The sequence below is a fragment of the Ischnura elegans genome, chromosome 10 (assembly GCF_921293095.1).
Source record: "Ischnura elegans chromosome 10, ioIscEleg1.1, whole genome shotgun sequence".
In the NCBI taxonomy this organism is placed as follows: Eukaryota; Metazoa; Arthropoda; class Insecta; order Odonata; family Coenagrionidae; genus Ischnura; species Ischnura elegans.
Window position 1 is genome coordinate 79,728,355 of NC_060255.1, and position 25,773 is coordinate 79,754,127.

A 25,773-nucleotide genomic window follows, 5' to 3' on the forward strand; every position below is an offset into this window, starting at 1 on the left:
TATTACCGGAAATACTGTTCAGATCGTGGTAAGAAAATGGCATTTTCATCAAGTTCTGATCTATCCTGTAAATTTCAGCACTGAAGGTAATCGAGAAGTGGTCGAAATTCTAGTTGCAAGATTTTCCCGTCTCAAAAAACAACAAAGCGAGCACAATAAAACGTGGTAAAATATGCATAAAATTACCTGCGTATTTGAAAAATATTAATTTTTACTTTTTCGGCGAAATGAAAAGCTGTTAATCGTCGTTGTATATATCTTCGAAGTAAGCATAACTTATTTGTATGATATTTAAGTGAGAAATCCATACACCAAGATATTAAAATAAAATTCATATCAAGAATATTAATATGAAATCCACTTTAATGAATTGAATTATTCATGTTTATGCTATAAAATTACTAAATTCAGAAAGGTAGGATAATAAGCGATTTGTAGAACCCCATCATTTCTAATCAAGCGAAATCATTTCTTAGTAAAGACATGGTAGGATAACTGACGTTAATCATGAAAAGAATTTTCGATACGGGACAAAATTGATGAAGTTTAAAATCGTAAAATATTATTAATAATGAAAAAGCATTAATTTAAGATTTAGCATTGATTTTCCACATTTTTTGCAACATGGTTTTTCCTATTTTTCACGGTCGGATACCACCTATTAGGGGAACTCTTATATAGCAAAATATATAGAAATTATGTGCTTGGAGTTATTCAGTCGTAGTCGTGAATTAACAGAAATACGAATCAGTGTTTCTTTAACCTGTTTGTTTCATACATGACCCATAAAGTCACTGAATATACGAGAAAGGTTAAAAGTTTTTAATCTTTATATTTTTCAGAATAAAAACTATAAACCTGGCCCAGATATAAATGGTTCAGTACCAATTTTCAAGGGAAATCAAAGTTTTGATTACAACAAGAAAATATTTTGTCACATCTGTGAAAAGTTTATCTAAGTTAAAACTAATTTTTTATGTGTGTCATATTTAATACTTCTAAACATAATGGTTAACAAATTTTGTTATATCTTTGAAAATTCTCCATGTTACGTGGTCTAAAGTTAATTTTATCAGTGTAATTCCATTTTACTTTAGCATCATAAAATCATATTTGAAGTGCGTAGTAATACTATTGGTTCTGTTCAAAAAGAATTGAGCGAATAAGATGAGAAGAGGAAGGGATGAATGGTAGAGCTGGATGAGCCGGAAGAGGTCGCACAGCGTCGCTATAATGCTACCGGGTCGTAGACGCACAATGGCTTCTTCGAGCGTGTATTTTCCCCGTTCGCTCTTCCCTTAGCAGCACGTGCTCCAGACGAGAGACACGCCTCTGCAGCCGCCGTTTGCGTGCCCAGCGCCAGTGCTTTGTTTTCGCACGGGCGCCTCCGGGGCACAAACAATATCGCAGACAAGTTCCCCGTGAAATCACATTAAGGGAGAGAGACGACCCAGCATAGACTCGGTTCACGCGAAAAAGAATGGACTTGGAATGCAATGATCACTGCGATGGGTTGACGGTAAGTGTGGAAGCTGAGTGGGAAGAAGGAGCAAAGAGGGAAAGAAAATCAGATAAGAGGGACAGAAAATTAAGCCAATGTTTGAGGAAAAAATAAGCCATTTCTCTTCTTTGGACACAAACTGCACGTAGGAAAGAACAGACTATGAATTCCTTTTTATTTTTTCCACCGAAACAGCGGAGTAATTGTGATTTAAATGTTTTGGTAAAAAACATTAATGATGGAATTATTGGAATTATTAAGTATTCAACTCTCCTATGATAGAAGAAGACTTGGGGGTGGTATAATCTGCATTAGATGTTACGGCTTTCATTTTATGGAATAATTGTTAAACTCAAGGTGAAGTATATTGAGTCAATAATTGAGAAAAGAGCTATACATTTCTCTTCTTCGGAATCAAACCGTTCGTAAAAAGGAATTTCAAAGAGGCCGATTATGTTTTTCTTTCATTTTTCTCCAGTGAGTGATATTTTAAATGTTCTGGTATGCACAGTTATTGCTTGAATTATTGAAGTCTTCAGCATTCACATGTTCTAAAAAGACAGGGGTTGTATCATCAGCATTCTATCTAAACGTCCGCCCTTAACGGCATAAATAAAACGCAAGGAGGAGAAAATTAAGTCAATGCTTGAGGAAAAAGGGGGTACCCAGGGCTCTATTTTAAAATCACACCATACGCATAAAAGAATTTCAAATAGACAGCGTATGGCATACTCTGTCTTTATCAACTGAATAGCAGAGTAACAGCGTTATAATGTTCTGGTATGAATTATTAATGCTTTAATAATAAAGTCTTCAAATTCCCATGGCCTAGGAAGCCTTGGTGTCATCTGTATTCGATCTAAAAGCTTTCTTTTAATGACATTACTATAAAAAAGGGAGAGATCATAAACTTAATCGTTTAGGAAAATACTCACCCATTACTCATCTTTGGAATCAAAACGGACGGAAAAAAATTTCAGAGAGATAAATTATGACTTCCTTTTATTGTTTTCCAGACAGGTGTAACTTAGTGAGATAATGATGCCATAATTTTTCTTGTATGTGTCTCCTGATGTAGGTATAATGACGTCTTTAACATTCCCATGGTCTACGTAGGGTTAGGGATGATATTCTTTGTAGGGAATCATAAAGCCTTCTTATGACGGTATAACTATAAAACGCAAGATATCGAAAGCTTAGCAGGATATTGCTCCATAAAGAGAAATACAAGCAATTTAAGTTCCTTATCATTGTTTCAACATTCCCAAGGTCTTAGTTAGTCGGCTATAGAATTATATTTTGTGTTGTGGGTCATTAAGGCTTCCTTCATTAATTTTGAAGCTAAATATCAATTATAGGTTTTAGAATCTTAATAACAAGGTGCTCTATATGGTTGGAATGCTAGCAATTTAATTTCCTTTTGAATTCGCTCGGGCTCTTAGATTAAAAAACAAGGCTAAGTAATATTGCAAGTATTAGAAGAAATATTTATAGTTCTCGAAGAACACTAACCGTAGTGCAAATTGCGTTCATATGGAGGGCTCTTTAAAAGCTTCTTCAGAAATTTATTTGAGCAAGTTTTACCAATTAATCAAACTTGGGGGAAATTGAAATAAAAATCCTACGTTTAGCGAGTTCACGACTTTGGTTTCACATTAAGGGAGAGGGGACCCTATAAACACTCAGTTCACGCGAGAACTATTTAATAGCTTTGAATGCAATGATACTTGGGTTGAAGACAAGCATGGAAGGTATTAAGAAGGAGACAAAAAGGAAAGATAATTAAAAAAGGGGGGGGGGAAGTCAATGCTACCAAAAAAATATGTACCCTCTAATCTTCTTTGGAATCAAACCGTAGAGAGAAGTAAATTTCGAATAGACAGATTTGCTTGCGTTCTATAGTTTTCTAGCGTGATATGTGTTGGGGAATTATGATGGCATAAATGTTCTGGCATGAATTATATGATGCTGGAATAATTACCTCCTCAGCACTCTCATGATCTAAGTAAGCTTAAGACTGATATCGTTTGTTTTGAATCCAAAAGTCAAATTTAGTGTATAAAATACTCAAGGAAAATAAAAGACATGGGAAGCTTTGTACGACGGTGTTTCACGTTTGAAATGCTTGCAAAAAATGGTCCTCTTACTGCCAGAAAAGATCTTTGAATGAATTTGATGAATAAGAGCATATGATTCGTGACGCAAAGAGCATATGACCTTATCGTGGATCGCTGTTTAGTGCATGGCGATGTAAGATTCAAATTGCGGTGAAAATTGTCTTTGCAAAAACGTAATTTTCTAAGATTCACACGATTTTTAACAGTGGATTTTAAGTGGAACTTAATTTTCTTTCATTTTATTAAGATACGGAAGTAAGGACTAAATACGAAAGATATGATGTTGCGTTAAGCGAATGAAATGATTCGGCCGCTCATTAGAGAGGGACACATGACCTCGTATGGAATTGGTTCACGCAAGATAAAGCTTTCAACGTAGTGATCATTGAAATAGGTTGGCTATAAGCATGGAAGCTGAATGGGAATATGCAAAGAATGAAAGACAATCTGTAAGAAGGGAGAGAAAATTTTAACAATGGCTGAAGAAAATAAAAGGTACCCACTGCTCTTATTTAGAGTGCGAAATGAAGGAGAAGTAAATTTAAAGGAGGCACATTGTGACTTCGTTTGATTGTTCTCCAGCGAGATGGCGGGATAATGGTGTCATAAATGTTCATGTATGAATCACCCTTTGTTGAATAAATTATTTAGTCAACATTTCCGTATTCTCAGCAGTCATGGAATTATTTGCAGAGAGTCATGAAGCTAAAATAATAATTAAAACGTTAAATACAAGATAATGGACACGAACAGCTAAGGGATGATGTCATTTGTAGGGAATGAATATAGCCTTCATTTAATGATTTAAATGGAAATTTAAATGGCTTGGAAATGGATTATAGAAAGCCGGGTAGGATGATATTCCGTAATGTGAAATTCTAGGAATGAAAAGTCCTTTTTGCTTGCACAATGCTTTTGAATTAAAATAAAATGTCCTTCGGCTATGCTATAGTAATAATTAACATATTTTAACGTGCAATTTTATAGAAGTATTCTTAAATATTTCCATGATTTCGGAATCATCAAAAGATTTATATTTTCTAAGGTATTTGTCTTTTGTTTCACAAATAATCGGAATTCAAGAAGGAATTAAAAATAAATAGTGAGAAGTTGAGAAATTGGTACTAGTTCGGCTAATGAAAAAAATTGCAAATTCTTGGAACTTAGTTTTCATATTTGTATGGTATTGTCTGAGCAAACAAACTTTGCTTTATGTTACTAAAATAAACATTGTGTCTGAAAATACAAAGCGATTGTAAAAAATGTAAGTTTACAATAAAAAAAGAAAAAAGAATATTCTGTGCTAAAAGTTCTCTTCAGTTAGTGTATGAAAGCACTTAAGGGATATCAGCATGTAAACATCAATTTTTCGGATACAGAACATTTCCCTCATTTATACTCTCATACACTTAGGTGGATTTTGGTTTCCTTATTTTAACTTTTATACATCCTTTGGAGGAATTTAACACTTTTGGCATTCGCTTAGCAAGTTTTAGCGAAAAAAAAAGTTTTAATGATAGCTTAACTTAATTTTTTTCGGAAGAAAGTGGAAGTAGGAGGAAAACTCGATGAAAAATATTGCATTGTTTGAATTATGGTCGCAAAGAGGGGGTACTGCTAGTTCAATCGTGCACATATACAAGGTGACGCGTCCTCTTAACGTGTTTTCTCCGGTAATAGCAGACATTGCAGCCGGGTGGTGCATCTAGCCACATCGTTACCATGGAATGGACATCGGTCCCTTTCTACCTCAACAATGCGCGTGGGACATTCCCCGACCAAACTCGCCGTCAAGGGAGCGACGGCACAACGGGTACGATGGACTGGCGGGGTGCCGGAGGGATATGGGGAAACAATAGCAGTGAGGGCATTAAATTGAGTCTGTGGGCGGTCAGACGATTCACCGCGGCGAATAAGGTTGAAGATGGGAACAGGGAAAGAGATGTGGGCGCGACAGACTCCGCTAGGAAAGGGGTTCATGAACGGTGACACTGCTGGACATTTTGTACGGAAAGGGTGAAGTGGAGAGCATCAATTGGATTCCGAAGGAAAAACCTCCAGGGTGCAAAGAAACGAAAGAATTGGAAAAAAAACTAAGGGACGTTATTCTGTATTTTCGACCACAATTGGAGAGATTCTGGATCTGCAAATGAGTGGTACAAGGAGTTTCTTAGTGCTCCTATCAATGACGATGGCACAATTCAAATAAACCATCCACTTGGAAATGAGCCCTTCAAGGGATAGTTTCATGAGTACTTCGTAAATTTCACACGAATAAATAAGTAAATAGAAGATTTGATACTATGGATCAAATCAGGGATCCTCGTAATGTAATTATTTTGAAGTTGTCACATGACTACACTTTTATACTTAATTTTTCCATTAATTTCGATGAAAAATTTACTCAGGGGAAAGAGATATCATACAATTTTAACAAAAATTTATGTCGTCACAAATTTAGGTGAAAGTATGGAATGTCTCCAATATGCTCTTCCAATTACTTCTGAAAATGGAATTATGGTGCCTTCTTAAGCCAAAATTAGAATTGCTGGCCTAATTTGGAGTGTATATTCTTATTTTTAGCATGTTAAATAGAAAAATATGCTATTTCAATAATTTTTTAGCTTCAAAATGAAGCAAATGATAGGGTGGAGTGGAAAGCTGCTATGCGATCCCGAAGGAAAACCTTTTGCGTGCAAAGAAAATATACAACCAAAGAAAATAAGCAGGTTTTTTTTCTGTCTTGCTGAACAAATATGACCAAATTCGGAGAGATTCTAACGCTTCGAATGAGCCGTACAAGGAGTCATTAATTGCTCGGCGCAAGGACGATGACAAAACGGAAATAAACCGTCCCTGTAGACATGAGCCCTTCAAGTGAACCGTTACTCGCGCGCCTCAGGCGGTTACTTAGTGAACTTCTGTTAAATGTCCGTATTTGGCTAAACTCGAGACATCATTCGAATGTGAGCCTAAATTCGGAAATGCCAAATAACACCCTAGTACTAGGATTTGGAAACTCGACGTTGACATAAGAGGACAAACGGCCGCTCAATTGGTCATTGTTTTGCTAACCTACATTCAGACGAATTTGTGTGTGATCCTCAAAAGGCTAGGGGCATGTATGGCTCAAATTGTTAAAGCAATTAGGAATAGATGCCTTCTAGAGCAAAACGGAAAACATAGTAAAGAGCCTCTCTATATTTCTGTATCTTTCTTCACAAAAAATTAAGACAGTTACAGTGGGGTAGCCAAGAAATTCGTTTGGGAGGGGGGTCCAAAACTAGGGGGGATTATTTTGGAAAAGCAGGGTACTATGTTGAGGGTCTAAAACGAATTTTTACACTTTTAATGATCGAAAAAAGTTCATTCCTCAAAGAAATCTTTTGAAAATTTATGATTTTTTAATATCGTCATCTGATACGTATATTTGATAACTTTCCATAATTTTAGAATATTAGGGGAAGGTATTACATCACCTTTGGTCTAGAATAATGCTATAGTTCTAACTTTTGTTTTAACAGTGCAGCAAGGAATGGGATAACACCTTACTTATTGATAAAACCAGCTGTTACTATTTTTATGACTTTAGATTTCCACTGTCATGTACGGCCAATGCTACTCTTTTGGGTTTCCCTAGTTTTCGAAAATGAGAACTAAATGAGGTTTGAAAATGAGTGCCAGGGCCAATATAATCGTTACTCAAACTATGTTTCCTATCTTACAGAATTTTCTTCTCATCATCACCAGAAGCTGCATTCAACGCCTTACTTCGGGAAATGCGCCTATTTGCTGCAAAGGTATGGCTACATTTTTTAAATGGATTATGCTTTTTAAATTTAAGTTATTTTCCCTTTTGCTAATAAATCAGGTATTTACAATTTTTGGTAGTATGATCTATATTATGCTCCACTTACTTATATTACGCCTCACTTCGGGAAATGCGTCTTTTTGCTGCAAAGGTATCGCTACATTTTTTAAATGGATTATGTTTTTTAAATTTAAATTATCTTCCCTTTTGCTAATAAATCAGGTATTTACAATTTTTGGTAGTATGATCTATATTATGCTCCATTCTATCCATTGCTCATGGATAATTAGATTGATCTTCACTTTTTTACGTTTTAAATGACCCTAAAATGGCCTCAACCAATGTCACAAATGTTACATCTTCATCTACATACTTCATCGCAAGCCGTCTCTTTTGGAAAAAAGGGTGGAATTTTCTTGACAACCATTACTTAATAGGAAGTTTAAGTTGTAGGCTATGCTTTGATTTGGCCTAATTTTTATTCAAGAACTTAAAATTTTCGAGTGAAAACGAATTTTTATATCCCTAAATTTTATTATCCCTAATTTTTGTCCCTAATCTCCTATTAATCATTCCTTTTATTTTATCGTTCCTGTCGTCCCTGGGGATATAATGTGGTTCTAAAATTGCTGTGCGGTCACCTTCGACATTCTGTGAGTCTCATTTGCTTGAAAATTCTAGGCATAAAAATATAAGGAAGAATAAAACAATATCATTGAGAGTTAATTAACTTCATTGCCACCATCAGATCTTTTATCATGAACTCAGCATTCAAAAACACTCAACAACGGTCCCTTTCGCCATTCTGTAAGGTGAATATTATCATTTGCTTAAAAATTCTGAGAGTAAAATTAAAGGACAGTTAATGCCGTTTTCACTCATAGCCTTCGTCTGGTCTTTCATCATGAACTCAAGATTCAGCAACTAGAAACGGTGAAAAATTCAACAACGGTCGCCTTCGCCATTCTATAAGGTGAATATTCTACCTTGTTTAAGAACGCAAAGTACAAGATAAACCCGAGGAAGTATGTTGCAATGTCATATACAATAATACCGCTTTCATTCATTTTCTCCGACAGGCCTTTCATCATTAAGTTGTCGTTCCTTGTTTCTTCCGAATATCCCGTGTTTATCTCGACCCTAGCTACCTCGAGTGCCGTCTCTTCCCCATTTCACTCAAAAGTCTCCAGTCCCGTGGCGAAATTTCCATTGCGACGAGCCAGCCTGCTCCTTTGGGATGCGTCCCCTCTCGACCCGGGCCTCGGCGTGAGTCTAGTTTGGTTGGGTGCGTCGGGCTGTTTGCTCAATTAGCCTCCGCTTCTGCCGATCCGACGTCGGCGCAGCTCCCCACACCAACACCCGCCCTCTGCACCCAGGAGCCGCCACTCCCAGTGGTGGAAGGGGGTGCCAAACAATACCATGGGTACCCAACCCGCCCAATGTGCAAGACAACGCATGAGATCCGAATCGTTCATGAGTGAATCATTAAAAATGAACGACTTATAGTGAATATACGTGAACTGAATGAATTGAACCATACTTTTGAACTCAGAGCGTCTAGATTCAATGATATCCGTGGAGGAACGAATGATATAACACTCTCCCACCACCACCTTTTCCTTCCCACCTAACCTTATGAGCCCATATCTGCGACCACTTGTCACAAGTGCATGTGATATACTACATTAACCTCAGTCATTGTATGTACACAAGAGCTTCCAAAATTGAATTGCAGTAGCCAAATGCTTGGGTCAAAATTTACAAAAGTGTTTTCTAAGGGAAACTTCGACGTACCACATCAACTTTTGCATTATGAGGAAGTTACCAAGGAACAAACTCAAAATTGCTGCATTGTATCCAAAAGCTAAGGTTAGCATTTATGGTTTTTCAGAGCAACTTCGATATAATTATTATATAAACTTTTAGCCAGTGAAAACGTTACATTGTTACATACTTAGGTATAGATTTTATTAAAATTCTAATACTCGTCTTAATGTAGAGTGCCAGCTGGAGTGATACGTCCTGGTTACGAGAATTTGAAGAAACGACTTTTTCCATTGAATTGGCTCACGTGGACTGAATGATCAAAATGAATCGAATCATCAAAAATGAACGGTGATTCCAACGTTGCATCACATTTCTCCATCTAAACCCTTCACAATTCCCTTAGGAATAGAATCGCCTCCCGCGCCCTGGAGCCGCTCCGGGCAAATTACCCTGTTACCTCCCTCCTCGGGTTCTCACATCCTTTGTTGTTACCCACAATTCCGCGCGTCTTCCGCTCCGCATTCACTCCACTCATCTCATCCTTCTCCATCTCCGATGCCTCTCCACCTCGTAATTCCCAGCTGTTTCATTTACCTTCCAACTTGAAAGTTCTGCGCGGATACTAAAATGCCAGCTAAACTTCCTGGCCCATGTTACTCAAGCGTGGATTTCCATTGCGATAATACTCGGATTTCGGGAGAGAATTTCAACAACTCCGTTCTTAATGCATGAAAACCAATTGCTGTGCATGGTTTGTATTTTGCTACGCTCAGAAGTAGATTGCTTCGATGCTATTAAATTCATATATCTTGATTTTGTGCTGAATTTTGGGATTTGATGCTTTGTCGATGCGTAACATAGGCATTCATCCATAAATTATAGCTCTACGATGTCCCTATGTTACATGAAACCAAGGTAACTAACAGTGGCCAATGTAATGTAGCCATTATCATTACATTAAGCACCTGTGAGCTCACGTTCACTCGTGTTCATTATTTCACGGCTATCAAAAACTAAACTTATACGAAATAATTTAAATTATGATAGAATCCAAGCAAAAGGTTTGCATTCAAAATGGTTATTACAAAAAAATAAAAAATGCGATACCGTTTGTATATTTCGTGCAAAACTTAGTACTTAGTACAATAATGTTTGCAAAAAATAAAGTAATTAGTTCGTGTTCATAAGAGTGAAATTACACGCGGTAACATAGGTGGTTCCATGGAAAATGATAACAGGTATTGCAAATTCTTCCAGATAGAATATCGTCGATTTCCACCAATTTGTAAAACTTGAAATTTAGGTACTGCTGGTAGTGCGAGGCATTAAGATATAATTGATTTGATATATATTTGCTGCGGATAAAAAAATATTTTCAATGTAATTAAAATAGAGATTAACAGCCCAGTGGGTTGGATTTAAAACATTTAAACTACTTTGTAATTTATGATTTTTTATGCTAGTTTAGCATAGTGTTTCTTTTACTTATCAACATCATTAGTCCGCAATACGAAGATTGGTTTGACGGTCTTCTCCACTGCGCTTTCCTATCAGCTAATTTTTTCACATTTATGTGTTTATGCTTCGATACATCTTTCATTACTTGTCTTCAGACACTCATTCTAGGTATTCCTCTCCTTTTCTTCCTGTTATCTTATCCTAAGATCATTGTATCCATCAGGTCATCATGCCTCACGGTAAGACCGAATAAGTTATACAATCTTCTTTGTAGGATTTATCAGAATACTTCTCCATTCTCCTTCTATTGCTAGCAATTCCTCATTACTTACACACGATATCCATTTATCTTCATCGATATTATGTTGGACCACATTTCGTCTTCTGGGCTACTGTCAACGTATTTTTCGCTCCCATAAAGAATCATGCTCAAACTATTACACCTGATGAACTTTTTTCTTAGTTTTTTGTTAGTATTCTCACCTACAAGTGGATTAATATGTAACTAGAGTGGTACGTGCATTTTTTGCGTGCGCTTTTGTACTTCTTTCTTGTTTCGTGCTAATTGAATAATGTTATACTTTCTGCCGCCATTCTAAGATTTTATTTTCTGGAAACTTTTAATGGTATAACGAATAGTCAGCATTTTTCTTAGAACGCTTCAGGAAAACCTTAGTTAAATATTAGATGTGAGTGGTATTTTCATTATTTCTTCGTCATTTTCACGCACCAAATAAATAATTTGATATTATGAAACAATCCAGTGATTCTGATAACAGGACTATCATGAAGTTAGCGAATAACGTCACTGAGATACCTATTTATTAACGTGCTTTTGCAAATTTTTTAGCATTCTGATGAAAACATTTTGCTGGGGAAAATGGTACACAAAATGTTTTTACTAAGGATTTTGTCGACATAAATACGACATTTCCGTGAAACTATGGTATTTCTCCAAAACGTCCTTGAGATTAGTCGAGAAAGAGAATTATTGGGTTGATTACCTATTTAGGAGTGTATATTTCAATTTCTCGCACGTGAAAGGTCAAAATTTGCAATTCCTGTACGTTTAAAACATAAGTTTTGAAATACATGTCAAAGCTAAACAAGGCGTGTTTAACCTTGGAACATATTTTGCTATAGGTATAAGATATGCATTGGAATTTTGTACCTTCCCTGCTTTTTGTGATTAAATTTAAAATATTTTTCGGAGAAATATTGTTTTTGTCGAATAGGGCATTTAAATATGAATTGTAGATTATTGTAAATAATTGAGTGAGTATGATGTTTTTCCCTTGAGAAATATAACTCCGAAGACCAGAGTCCACTGAAATCGAAAATAGGTTGATTGATTGAATTTGTTTTAGTGGATAAAAATGAGTAATAATATTAATTTTCTCCATCCAAATTTAATTAACATATCATCATATTAATAAGCTAAATATATTTCAGGAAAACTTCATTAACCTTTATCAAAACGTCAGCGAATTAAGGTTTCACGTCTGGGTTCATCATTGAGGTTGCTGGCGAAATAAGCTTTATATTAGTGTTCAATTATTCATCAAAAAAATTATTAATCCATATTTTGCGTCACTTTCGGGTTGACCTAATTAAAAAGTCATGTATATGAAAATTTTGTCGTTAGCTAATTCTATATTCAGTTTTGGTTGAAATTCATTAATAAAAAATATTCAAAATCATCAAGGTATCACACTTTGCGTGTTAAGCGACTTCACAGATGCATAACGTAAAAATAGCTAATAAATAATTATCTCACTCATAATTGCAATTACTATTATCAGTTAGTTTGACGATTTAATTAATGACACTGAGTTTGATCATATTTTGGATGCTTCGATGTTTTCGATATTCCGATTTTCGATGTTTATCCTCTTGGTTGTTAACGATGAGTTCAAAGCAATGGTTTACTGTTTAAAAAAACCTTTTGTGAAGGCAGGGGACTGGTTTTTTATAGGGTAGCTATAGTTCAAACTTTTTATTTTATAATTCTCATCCTTCTTAAAACTGTCCTCCAGCTGAAAAATATATTTCTTTCTCACATCTAATGGAGAATATTTACCTGACAACCATTGTTCACATTATTTGTATATGACAATTAAAATGATTAGTAATTCGTGATTGAGTTAGACCACGATGTCAAACCCAGAGTTTCAAACTATCGGTACCTGTACCAGTGCGAATGGTGCCACAATGTAATTCTTCAAATTCAATCCTATGCATGAGGTGATGTATATCCAAACGCTCTGCGGGATGCAGTCGAGTACAACCTAAAGCAGCCTTGCAATGATATAATATATAAAATTTAGTGAACTTAATTTTAAATATTTCCATTGATGCTGAATTTTAACTATTAAGTATATACATATACAACTCCTCTTTAATGGGAAAGGATACCGATTTACACTGGCTCGTTGTGACTCTAAAAATTTCGATCGCAGGATCTCGGAGAAGATTTAGAATAAAATAGCCTTCACTTGCATGGCAGTTTAAATAACATAGTTGTGTCGAAAATGAGTCGAAAAGATAACAAGAGACATTTTAAGTGAAAGGATTCACTCATATATTTCATCCATATTTTGCGTTTGACATGAATTTAGAATGACTTATTCCGCACAAAATATTTTTCTTCATTCAGAGCACTACGAAAGCGTGGGTGCAGTATAGCATTATTATCAGCCGTCACCTCGGTGGCTAAGCGAATGTAAGGATTAAAATGCCACCCACCTACGAAGAATCTATCTAAATGAACATCTTTTCCCCCGCGTAGGAGTAAGGTTATAAGAAAGGGGACTCGAAATGTTTTTGATAGTCCCAGCTGCCACTTCCTCCCATCAAAATCTCTTGTATGATTCTCATTCGCGCCTGCTCCCTCCTTTTTTTTCTACATGACATTCCCATCCCACATTATTCCTTAGCGTTACAGCCCCTCCCGAAGGCTTTCGTCCCAATTAGCGCCGGTGCCAAGCCCTTTTTCCATCCCACAGATAAATCCTCCATCACGGCGGTTTCTTCCTCAAAACCCGTAGACTCCCATCCACCATTCTTGCTTCGCTTCGTTCGTTCCCTCAAATTCAAATTTAAATGCGAGTCATTAAGATGGAGTAAAGTGTTCGAAAATTTCCCATCCTCCTCCTTCAATACTCAACGGCGTCACTGCGACCATAATTCCGACTTATGTTTTACAGCAGTCTTATCGGATTTGCCGGTTTTCCGCAGGTGACAAAGTTACCGGAAAACTTTCGTCGAGGCGTTCAAAAGTGGCGGAACGCCTCCTCTGCACCGCGGCGTGATGCTCGTTTTTTTGCATTTTCTTCCCCTCACCCCTTTGCTTCGGGAACGTTGGGATTACACTCAGTTTTTGCACTTGACATCGAAGGTGGCTTCTTGTCATCAGGTGCATTTGTTTGATTTTTGCCTGACCCATTTTTTGCGCTCGACGTATCCAATTGCGAATATCTTCAGAAAGGCGAGGGTTGCCTTGGTTCTTAGTCTCTTCTGAAAAGTTGAGAGTAAGACGTTTTCAACTTGGAGCGCTTTCGGGGAACTTTGTGCTCAAGCTGGAATTTTCTCGTCCTTTTAAATACCTAACAGAATATTTTCTTTTTCGAGGTTTCTCATTAAAACTTCACGTGCCATTTAAAAAACGTTCATTAAATTATACACGTGTATTATGTGGTTAATATTAACTTTTACCTCAGATTTTTGAAAAATGCATAAATATTTCTAAAGTGTGAATTTTTGTTTACAATGCATTGGCAATAATTCTTAGCCCTCTTTCAAACAGTTTGCTGATTTTAGGAAAAAAATTTATATTTTTGGTATAGGGTGGTTTCCTATTTTTTTGGCCTAAATCGAACGATATTACTCTTGGAGTCCGCATTTTGACGCATTTAGATTTTTAAATGACGATATCTATTTTTCGCGATTAAATGAAAAGTGAAAAATTTCAAGCGCGCCGAAACGCGACGGCTAAGTATGAATGCTGGGTAATGTCCTTGTGACGTCATTCTGGTTCCGGCTGCCGCCGTGTGAGGTGACCTTGTGGCCAGGATATGAACTCCGCTACCCGCTACGATGCATGCTGCTAGCACGTAGGAGAGTACCCTGCTAGCAAGTAGCGCTTGGCTTAAATAAGGATTACTAATACCTTATCAAACGAAGGAAACTTTCCGACCATAGGCAATTTTAATAGGTGATAATTAAGAGATGTTTCCCTGAGCTCCGTGCCTCATGCATGCATTGGTAATGTCAGACGATATAAAACTCCTATCTACTAATATAGAATCTAGGTCCCTGTGAGGTCACGTGGATTGGCATCGTATGGGCGTCAATCTGGCCTTTTTCAAATGAGGTTAAAATTGACCAATAGCATTCGTCTAAACCGGTATTTTTAACACAAAATAATTTGTATATTATGAATACAATAATAGTGGGTAACGAATTGCATACAATGCCATTTATTTTCTTTGATGAAGAAAACTACCCCATAGCCGTGTAATGGAATCTTAAACACTTACGTCTCCGTTAGTTGAGACTTAAGTCTTAATGAGTAAAAAAGCTACACATTGTTATAACATGTGATCAAAAATATCAATACTATGCCAAGCGGTGTATCATAATAGCAGTGCATATCAGTAGTACAATTCTGATCATATATAATCATGGAGCAAGTAGATTTACAACCTATCCCGAAGACTTTCGTCCCAATTAGCGCCTGCGCTTAGCCCTTCTTCCACCCCACAGATAAATCCTTTATACCATTAATAATCCACTATGCCATAGAATAATACATACCTTGTGGTGTACATCATATTAATTTAAGCACAATTGAATTAAAAACCCAAAAAGAGAAGTATGATCTTCCAGGAATCTGCATCCGTTAAAAACTGGGCAAAGCTTCTTATTATTTTTAGTTTGGTTACAATGATTTATCTATCAAATAAATACTAATTTTTCTTTATCATGCACAGAAAACTTAAAATATATTATGTGTAACTCCATAAGGGATTTAAGTTAAAACACATAAATAGCAGCTGTGTTTTTCTAACCTAATATAATCAGTACTTACTTTAAAAAAAAAAATATCTTTTGAAGCTTCAGTCGAAAATTTTTCCTTTCATCGTATTATGGCCGCAATTAGACTTAAAATGACAAAAAGACATTCCTCAAGGCCGTATTTTGGGTGAAATCAATTACTTTATGCTTCATAATTTGTTTTAAATGTACCTATAAAACGATGCAAAAAGGTGGTGACTTACCATGAGCAATTTAACATGACATTTTGCTTCATTATTAACAGTATCAGTCATTTATTAGCAGTAAAAAATGACAGGCTTGTTGATAAATATTCAATTTCACTGTTAAGTATTTTTTGCAGCCACGTATTATTTTGCACTGCTTTCTCTAAGGTCGTGTGTAAGTAAATCAATTCTCATACTCGTTCCTTAAGTGTATGACGGTGCCCAGTGGCAAAACTAATATCCAAATTTTCATCCACATCATCAGTAATGCTTGTTCCTGGAGGCCAATATTTATTGGGAAAGTAATGGAGTCTCTCATTTCTGTTTCCGCATTGTTTCCAACTGTAGTGTTGCCAAACAGCAAGGTGGTATTAAGCTTGAGCGGAAAATCTATAGTCTGAGAATCGTGCGCCTACAACACATGGCTATACAATTTTTCTTAATTTTTTTAAATAAAATTAAGATTAGCAGTAAATATCGCTTGGACAACACTTAGAAGTGCAAGTCTCGATATCGTGACCTCATGAATTAAGGAATGATACCAAGCATGTAAATGAAACTTAAGCCATTTAACTTATAAAAAAGTATGGAATCGAATGAGTATCTGCTGACTTAAAACGGTGCAGTGGTATCGTGGATGAATGGCTATTTCGGTCTGAACAGGGAGTAAAATTTTAATAATTTATTCCCTATGTTACAATTGCTAATGCAGTAATGCCAACAATAGTTTCTTTATATAAAATCAGTGGAACAGCTTGGACGGCACGGTTAAAAAATCATCGGTACATACACGCAAAAAAATACATTCTTCTTTCCTTGGGGAATCGTGTAAAAAAGGAAGGTTCGCATACCCGTCTTTTCGTGAGCAAAAGCCTCTAACTAGGTCAACCGGTATTCCCATCATCATGATGGTGGGCACATGCATATATTTATTATCCTGACGAATGTTTTTGCATCATGTATGTCTTTCTAACTTGACCTCAGGGCCGAAAAGAGTTCCCCGCAGTAAAAATACATTGGATATCGTGTTCTGCAAAGGCATCATTAACTGCTTTTTACATGTACCTACTTCAATGATCATAGAGGGTGTTATTGGTATTATTTATTCATTTAAGGAATTTGATGCATAGCTAGCTAAAAAAGAGTTAACCTATTTTTTCAACCCATTTTCTTTTAAGCTTCGTGATTATCTGCCAATCATGCTTTCATTGGATAAATCTCGCATTTATGTTTTAACCAAAAATTCTAAATTTTATTTCCGGCCAGTGATAATAATGAAAATCCACTGAAATGAACCCATATAATTTCTAAACGCTAAGTAAAAGCTAATTTCACCTGAGCTTAACTTTCATTGGCAGGATAAGGATAAGATAGTCAACTTATATGGGTTTTCTGGGAAAGATCTTGAAACAGAAAATTCTCTAAAATTCCTTTAAAATAAGTAAAATGTACGTTAACCCAAATTATTATATTATCATGCGGTAGAGCTACGAAACTTTTTCTCCTTTTTATCGCTGCCGTTAAGATCAAGGGGATATTCTGCCGGTCATTATATAAAAGAATTAGTGAATAGTCACATTATATAATTTCGTAAAAAAATCAAGGGCTTATTTCCTTTCTTAAGGCAAATTAGCAAGTTTTTACTTCTTGAAAACGTAGAAAATAAGAGAGCAACATATTTTTGTAATCAGTTTATGCCAATAAAAGTTTTTTAAAGACTATTTGTGCCAATGACACATTTAAATTTGTAGATATTTTAATATAATCACCAGTTGGAAATAGATATTCATTTTATTAATACTTATTTAATTTGAACTCATTACTTACGCTCCTTCAGTTCAAGTGGTGGAGTTGTATAATTTTCAACGGAAAGAGATGCAGTATAATTTAAAATACATTCCAAATAAATTGACTTTTGATGCTGGAGTTGGTATACGGTAAAAATCTCCTAAAATTCATTAGATTTTATAGAATTAGCAAAACAGTATCAATATAAATTCCATGATATAGTAGCATCAGATAACGGCTTGAGGCTAGTTGTAAGTGATTATTCATTTATGATTACTAGCTTCTAAGGGTAGTTATAATGCATAGAAAAAATACGGTTCAGCAAAAAAGGGTTGTATAAGTAATTGAGAACAGTCCTTTCTCAAGTTGCATCGCTATAATATCGTTTTTTTATCAAACCGTAATTTCATAGCCTTCGCACTGTATGAAATACCTTTCGCTCTTTTTTATTTTAACGTAAATCTCACGCTTTTTACAAAACTCATATCCAGTTACTCTCACCATTTCATAGAATTTTTCAGATTTTAGGAAAATTATTGCTTTGAGAGTTACGAAGTCATGAATTATCTTCCGCTGAATTTACTTAATCAGGAATAATTTTAGTGATTCATTGAAACAAAAACGTTTGAAATATGATACCTGGCCCCTTTTCGCTGATTCATTTCCTCAATCCAAGGATATTCGTAAAACAACGTGTAGTTCAATAACGTTATCACATTCTCCGTTAACTTTCTTGGGATTCATTTTTATGACCTTTTTTTAAGGGTCAAACACGAGTTGATAACAACTTCCGCGTTGAATTAAGAAATATGGCCTCAGTGGGTCGCGGAGGAGGGATAAAAACATGAAAAAATTTGCAAAATTCGCAAAGGGTAACCAGAGCCTACTTTATCTCCCCTACACTATTTTCTCATCTATTACCCATTCTCTTTCATTTTCCCTTTTAACCACCAGAATGTGGCCTTCCTCCAACCTTTCTCCAAGGATTCCGTTCCTCCTTCACCCTCAATTCTGCATCGTTCCTCACCGAACCCGCTCCAATATTCCCGTGGGGCCCTTTACATCCTGCCTTTATCAATCTTAATTAAACTCCTCCTCCTTCTTCTTCCTTCCCTTAGACTCACCTATAATTCCTTTCACTCTTCTCTAGACTCGGGAAGAGAGCTTTTCCTTGCCTTCCTTTGGCATGTACCTAACCAGCCAGCGAGCCTATATGTATATCCAGCCTTCCCGCAGGGCGCGAAAAGCAAGGTGTGGCGTCAGCCAATCAGGATCCACCCTCCACCACCTTCCTCCTCTTGACTTCACCGCTCTTTGATGGCTACATCTCCCCCCACACACACCCAGCCAATTAGCATTCACAAACCGATCTTTATTGGCGGTAAACAACGCCGACGGCAAAGTGGACTGGAAAGCCATTGCTTGTATATTTCATCAATCCTCGCGGGACGTGAGAGAATGTAAGTTATTAAATCTGTGGTCTTCTCAAATGGGATATCAGCGTAGTTGATCGAGGAAGGTGGAAAGGAAATACTCATTTTATTAAACCATGGCTCTTTAAGCTTTATATTATTTGGAAACAAGAAGTGAAATTGAGGAACTGGGTGCAAAAATAGCTATATACTATGAAATATTACGAACTTAAACGGATAAGAAAAATTATTGACAACCTTAAAATGATAGGGAAAAGTTGGGTTAAAAGGAAAGGTTGGGTTAAAAGGAAAGCGGAATAATTATATAACAATATTATTTTCAGCTTTCTAATGACTTTACCCCGGAAATTTTGTCTGACTAAAGGAAAATATTGGGCCCCCTTTTCAAGAATTCAAAATACGTAGGCCTGAAACTTAGCCTGGAATGAGCTATTTCATCAAATGTATCAACCTTAAGGTTGAACCATTGAATGAATAATATTGTTGAAATTATGTGAAAGCAGTGAATTTCAGGAGCAAAATTATACATATATAGCACCATTCAACTTCAACTATTTAACTGCTAAGAATTCACTACCTGGGGAAAATTAAGGCTTTTCTGTGCCGAAAATATATTTCAGGCCCATCAAACATTCTTTGACGTTTACTAAAAATATTTATATATACTTCTTGTTCAACGGTGTCTTTGAATGTCTTTGATGTTAAATTAGTTCCTAGCATTTTAAAGACACGGCGCATATGGTAACAAGGAAGTAATGAAATTCATATGTATCAAGACAGAATTTTTGAAGCAAGTACCGTAATAACTGTGCCGGTACTGAAGAGATTTTTTAAATCTTTATAGCTTTAGGTACAGATTAGAAACCTCTTCGTACTTATTTCAAGATGCAAGGCAATAAATATGCAATAGAAGGCACCTAAAAAAAAGGTTCTACTTTCTTTCTGTAGCAGGTGTGCTAATTAATTGTTTTGAAGCAATTACAATATCAAAGTACCCCAATAAAACTTTAACTATTTCAGTCAAGGCATTCTTAAAGATGATGACTAAGGCAAGAAGGAAAAAACAGGATCCCCACTTCACAAAAACAAAGCCTCTTCAACAGGATTCAATTTAGTAAAGTAATTCAGCCCTAATAGGTTTTTAATGAAAGAATGGACGAGGAAAAAAATATTTGGGCGAGGAACAATGAAGTTTTCACTCGATTGGAGCTCGATAATTGACGTCCTAAACGATATAATTAAGATCCGTAAGGATATATATATAAAAAATCGAATGGTTGTGTAAGAGGGAGGTGGGGAACGCACCCCACTGGTGGATGAACCCAAGAAAAAATGAAAATCAGCGAGCGGAGCGGTAAGGAGGTCGATGGTTCTTAGCAGGGATGAGGGTTGATGGACCGGTCGGGATGAGACCCTTGGGAAGAGTAGGGGAGGGGGATTAAGGAAAGGGTCGCGGCAAATTGGATTTGTCCACGGTGGTGGGTTGTCGCCAGGACGCTGTTCATCGCGGTAATAGAAAAAAGAAATTGTGCCAGTTTCTGGACCATTTAGATAATGATGTAGCTTTGGAAATTTTTTGAAGAAAAGAATCATGAAATTGAGCTGCAGTGTAGAATATTGATTTATCTATTCTTAATTACCCTCGGGGTGGTTTATTCTAATAAGAAAATCTATTCTAATATGATATGCCTAATAATATATTTCTGTAAAGTGCGTAGAATCAGCATGGTTTCGTCATGTTTCATAGTAAGTGCTTTTTGTTGCTTCTATCACCCTTAATTTTCTAATATAATGCAGTAATCTATCAAACGTCTTCTAAGCTCTGTTCAAGTATGTACAAAATGGCTGATGTGTTTTAATAAGGAACATAAAAGGAGTTAATTGATGACATTTATCCTTTTCTAGGACACACGATCTGTTTTAATTGGAAACCGTATGATCATTGTTGATAAAAAAAATTGCTTGAAAGTGAGATCAACCAAAATAAAGAAAAATTTTCAGTGAAATAAAATGAGAAAAGGGTTCTAGTTTCTATTCCTGGGTAAAAACTTTGGTACTCAAATAACCCTCTGTATGCTGCAAAAACACCTTTGGTTTCAAATAAGTATAATTGGATTTGTATGCCATAATTTGAACTACGACGTTCTAGACATGGTGGTCAAGAAAGGAAGCTTCTAGATAAGATACGGATGAGACAGAAGGAATGGGTGGGGCGATTATTAGCGGGGATGGAATGTTGAAAACAGTGTCCGAGAATAGGATTTTGGGTAAACGAGGGAGAAGAAGGAGAAGAATAGGATATGTAGATAGAATGAAAGGGAGTTTGCCTTATTTTGAAATTAAGAGGGGAATCCATGAAGGGAGGGAGACTATGAGAATACTTCTTAAATACTCCACGGAAGCCTACCTTAATCGGTATCATTATTTCATAATAATTGTGTCATAAGTTACCAACACATTACTTTAAACCATCATATAGAGCATACGTTTTTGCTGTTTCCTAAATTTTGAACAAATATTTCTTTCTTTTATTTTACATATTTATCGAATCTGTGTAAACTTAGGAAGCCTTTGTTTCATCGTTAAAAGAGGAGCAGTAGTTTCATCAATGAAATTCACAAACAGTTGAATAAATGGGAATGAAAATCTATTATTAAGACTCTTAGGTTAGTATCCTGCATGTTTTTTTCATCAGCTTCCGTGGTGATTAGACCTTTCTTGATCTAGAGTTCCAACCTCATGGTTACCATATCTGACACTAGCAGACAGCAGCAAAAGTAATACCATGAACGTATGAATGGCCACCTATTTACCCTTAATACTAATCCAAAAAGGTTCAACTTTGTCGATCTGAGAGGAATCGTCCAGTCAATGTGAGTAAAATCTTCAGGTTTAAATTTTGCATCTTTTGCCTATAACGTGATGGCATCTCAGGCCACAAATGTTAATACACAATATGAACAAATCCATAAGCTACTAATGGGTACGGTAACAAATCCATGATTAATTTGCTACCTCTAAGTCTAAACCTCAATTTCGGCACTAAAATCACCTTATATTTGAAAAACGGAATACTCTGCAAAAAAAGATAATTTTATTGCGACAATGCGGTATTACTCGACGGATGGTAGAAGGCGCGAGATCTATCTGATATGCTGGGGCTGGGAGGGTAAAGCAAAGTGCTTTGAGATTACAGTAGAAGATTGCGAGTGAAGCGGAAGGAGGGGACAGAGAAAAAAAAATCATATAGTATATATAATCTGGGATGAGAACCGTAGAGAACGCAGTGGAGGGAGAAATAGGAAGAAAGAGAGGTATGAGAGAGAATGGGGACAAGGGAAGTGGTGCGTGAGTTATTAAAGTACGCGACGTGAGTAATGAGGTAAGTTTGTGCCGAAAGGTTTTTGGTGGAAGAGAAGATATTGGAGTGAGGGTTGCTTGGCGAGGAGGATCGGATTAAGACGACGGTGGCGGGCGGAAGGTCAGGAGGAGGGAATGCTGGATTTTTACAGAGGAGAGGATTCCTCTTGGCGCACAAGTAAAGTGGCCTGGGAAATCTTGGGTGTGTAAACCCTGACTGAATGAATCACCGCGCTACTGGTGGCATCTTGGTGATTAGTTGATATTATTACATATAATACATATACTTGATATTGATAAATATATTCTTTAGCTACCGAGTCGTTTCTAATTATTTTTTCGTGTCCAGTACAGTGTACTTCATTTTTCCCTAGAATTAATCCCACTTCGTACAGAGTTACTTCTCTCTCTCCCTCTTCTTCCCAGCTTACTTCTACTTCCATAAGTGAAGTTGCCTGGAAAATCCAGGTTGGTGTGTGAACTCTGAGTGAATGAATCGTCGCCCTAAAGGTGGCACCTTGGTGATGACTTGATTTCCATCTCTTTTTTTAAATAGCATGCGAGTCATTGATAATTTTTTTTCGTGTTCATGACAGTGTCATATACATATTTTCCCCTACTATTAATCTCAAGAGGTAGAGGTACAAGTCATTACTTCTCAGCTTCGCCTCTTCCTTCGCCTCTCATGCTTTTTTTCCATAAGACCCTTTCATTGGTCCATGAATAGCTTTTTAAACTGAAATTTCTCCCATACTCTAGTCAAAAAGGACTGGGGATTGATTAGATTACTTAACATATTTTCGAAAAAAAAATATTGTCTTCATATTCAATGCATTTTTCGATATAATTTTGTACATATATGAGTAGAGTTCCAAAATTGTAATATTCGAGGTATAATTTTACAAAGTGCAAGAGAAGTACCGAGAGAAAATAAAAGTACGGTAAATGATGCAGCCTATGTGCATCGAACTTGTTCGTAATATTGACAAACTTACCAGAAAATATTGAAATCCTCTGATAAAAATTTGGTGGAAAAAAGGGTATTCAATTAGATCTGACTGTCATTATTTGCCTTTTTTTCTCTCATGATTAATGTATTTTTTCGGTTTACGAGTATCTCATTAACCCTTCCGTGACTAAGCCAGCAAAACTAACGCAAACGACTGTGTAGGTTATCTCAGGTACCTTATTTATAATTCGTAAATTATAAATGTTGTATTATAGTCATTCTTGTTCATCAAGAGCATGGTTCTTAATTTAAAGATATAACATCTTGTTTTTCATAATTTATGAATACATTTTGATTTTTTATATTGTTTTTTTTTGCGAAATAGCAGGAATATTTCTCATTTTGCTATTGTAACAGTACATTGACTAACACGCTATGGAAAAGCAAGTACACAAGGTGCCATCATGTGGAATATTGGCGTTATTAAAGTTATCATATAGTAAAATATATTGCACTCAACTTTTATCCCTGCACTCATATAACAAACAACTATTCTTTCTTCCCGCAAACAGCTGTGTGGGGTAACTCAGTTACTTCACCAATAAAAAATTGAATTTTTGAAAAACAAGTTAAACGTAACGAAATCATTCGTCACCTAAATAAGGAAAAAGTGGTTGAGCGCAAATACAAAAAATATTAAAGGAACAAAAACTTCAAATAAAAAATTGTATAATATTAACATTATTTGGGGTAGCTAAGTTAACCAGAACAGTTTCGGAAGGGTTAATGCGAATATATCATAAACAGCTTCAAAAGTACTGCTCCATCATGGTAGTATTGCGAATTGTGAACCTCTCACATGTTCTCTTTTTTCTCTTCCTCTACTTTACTGAGAGATTTTCCTTGGAATACAACTAAAAGTGAACCAATTTATTCCAATATTCGACTATAGAAATTCGGTTTTCACTAGCCAATTAGAAATGAAAGATAATTTTAGGTATCAGTTGTTCATTATATAGCTTAGCGTTGATGATTCAGAAAATTTGTAAACACCAATTTATTGCGGTTCATTAATCTATCTTGCTTTCATCAAGCAAAAAGTTTCCCAATCTAAATACATATTAATAGGTCAGTACGGCCTTTGATGTCGAGCTATTTAAATCGCAAATTTATAGGAAAAATGTCACAAAATCTTTATTGTTATTCACTACCAAGGAATTACCACTCCTTTCAACACGCGCAAAAACTCTTTTTACATTAAATATGTGAGCTGAGGTGTGTTACGTACAATAAGAGGTAAGGTAATCAAATACACTTCTGCAAAAAAAATTGTTATTCCTCTAATCGGATTCGTCAATTGAAAATGGACGTTGAAATTTCTTGCGACCTGGAAACTGTTGGCATCCACTCAAGAGCACTGCCCACCCCTTAATGACACTTCTCTTGTGTACACTTGCTCCTAAAAGCGTTTCCAATTTCGCCTCTCAGACGATGACAACCAATGTTGATCCATCGGCTCTCTTGGATGACACGGGACGGATGTCTATTGACTAAATTACGTTTCCAAATGAAGGGCTGTCAAAAGGGAATACATAAGTCTTGATTTAGGTCCAAGAGTGATCTCGAATAGTGACCCACAAGGATTTCAACCGTTTCATTCCACCGTGTGTTGCTATTTTTGCCCCAAATTGGCGAAGGCTGGCCTTGCAAAAGCCGAATGCCTCTGCAGACGATGAGTGCTATGTTGGTCTCCATGATGCCTAAATTGCACAAATGCATACGGAGGCTTTTACCACTGAAATAGGCACTGTGAAGTAGGATGCGCTCCAGCCATTGAGTTAGTTAGGTCATCTTGACGAAATATTTGAGCTAAAATTCTAAATCAATGTATAAAAATATCAATACTTATCGCAACAGGAATATTTAAAGCAGCGAATTGACTAAATTGAAAAATGATATTGCATAGTTTCAACTTCATAAAAAATTCTATTTCATTCATTCCGATAGCTTCCATACTAGCCTTTGGGCACCACACATTAGTAGAAATTGCCGTGAAGTTGAAAAAAAAGCCTTTAATTTTTTTTGTTTTTTGAAATGTAATTCGGTTTTTGGTGGTTTCGACGCCCGCTAAATTCAATTATGACCTCAGATTCCACCAGCGGCGTGGGTTTATTTCCATTTAATATGAATTAAATTTGAATATTTATCAGAAGACGGCAAAAGTTTCAGAAAACAGGTTTGGGAGCAAGTTAATTCCATTATTACGTCAAATATGACCGGTGGAGAACGCATTTAGAATTTTTGGCTCGCAAATTTCAAAGAACTCTG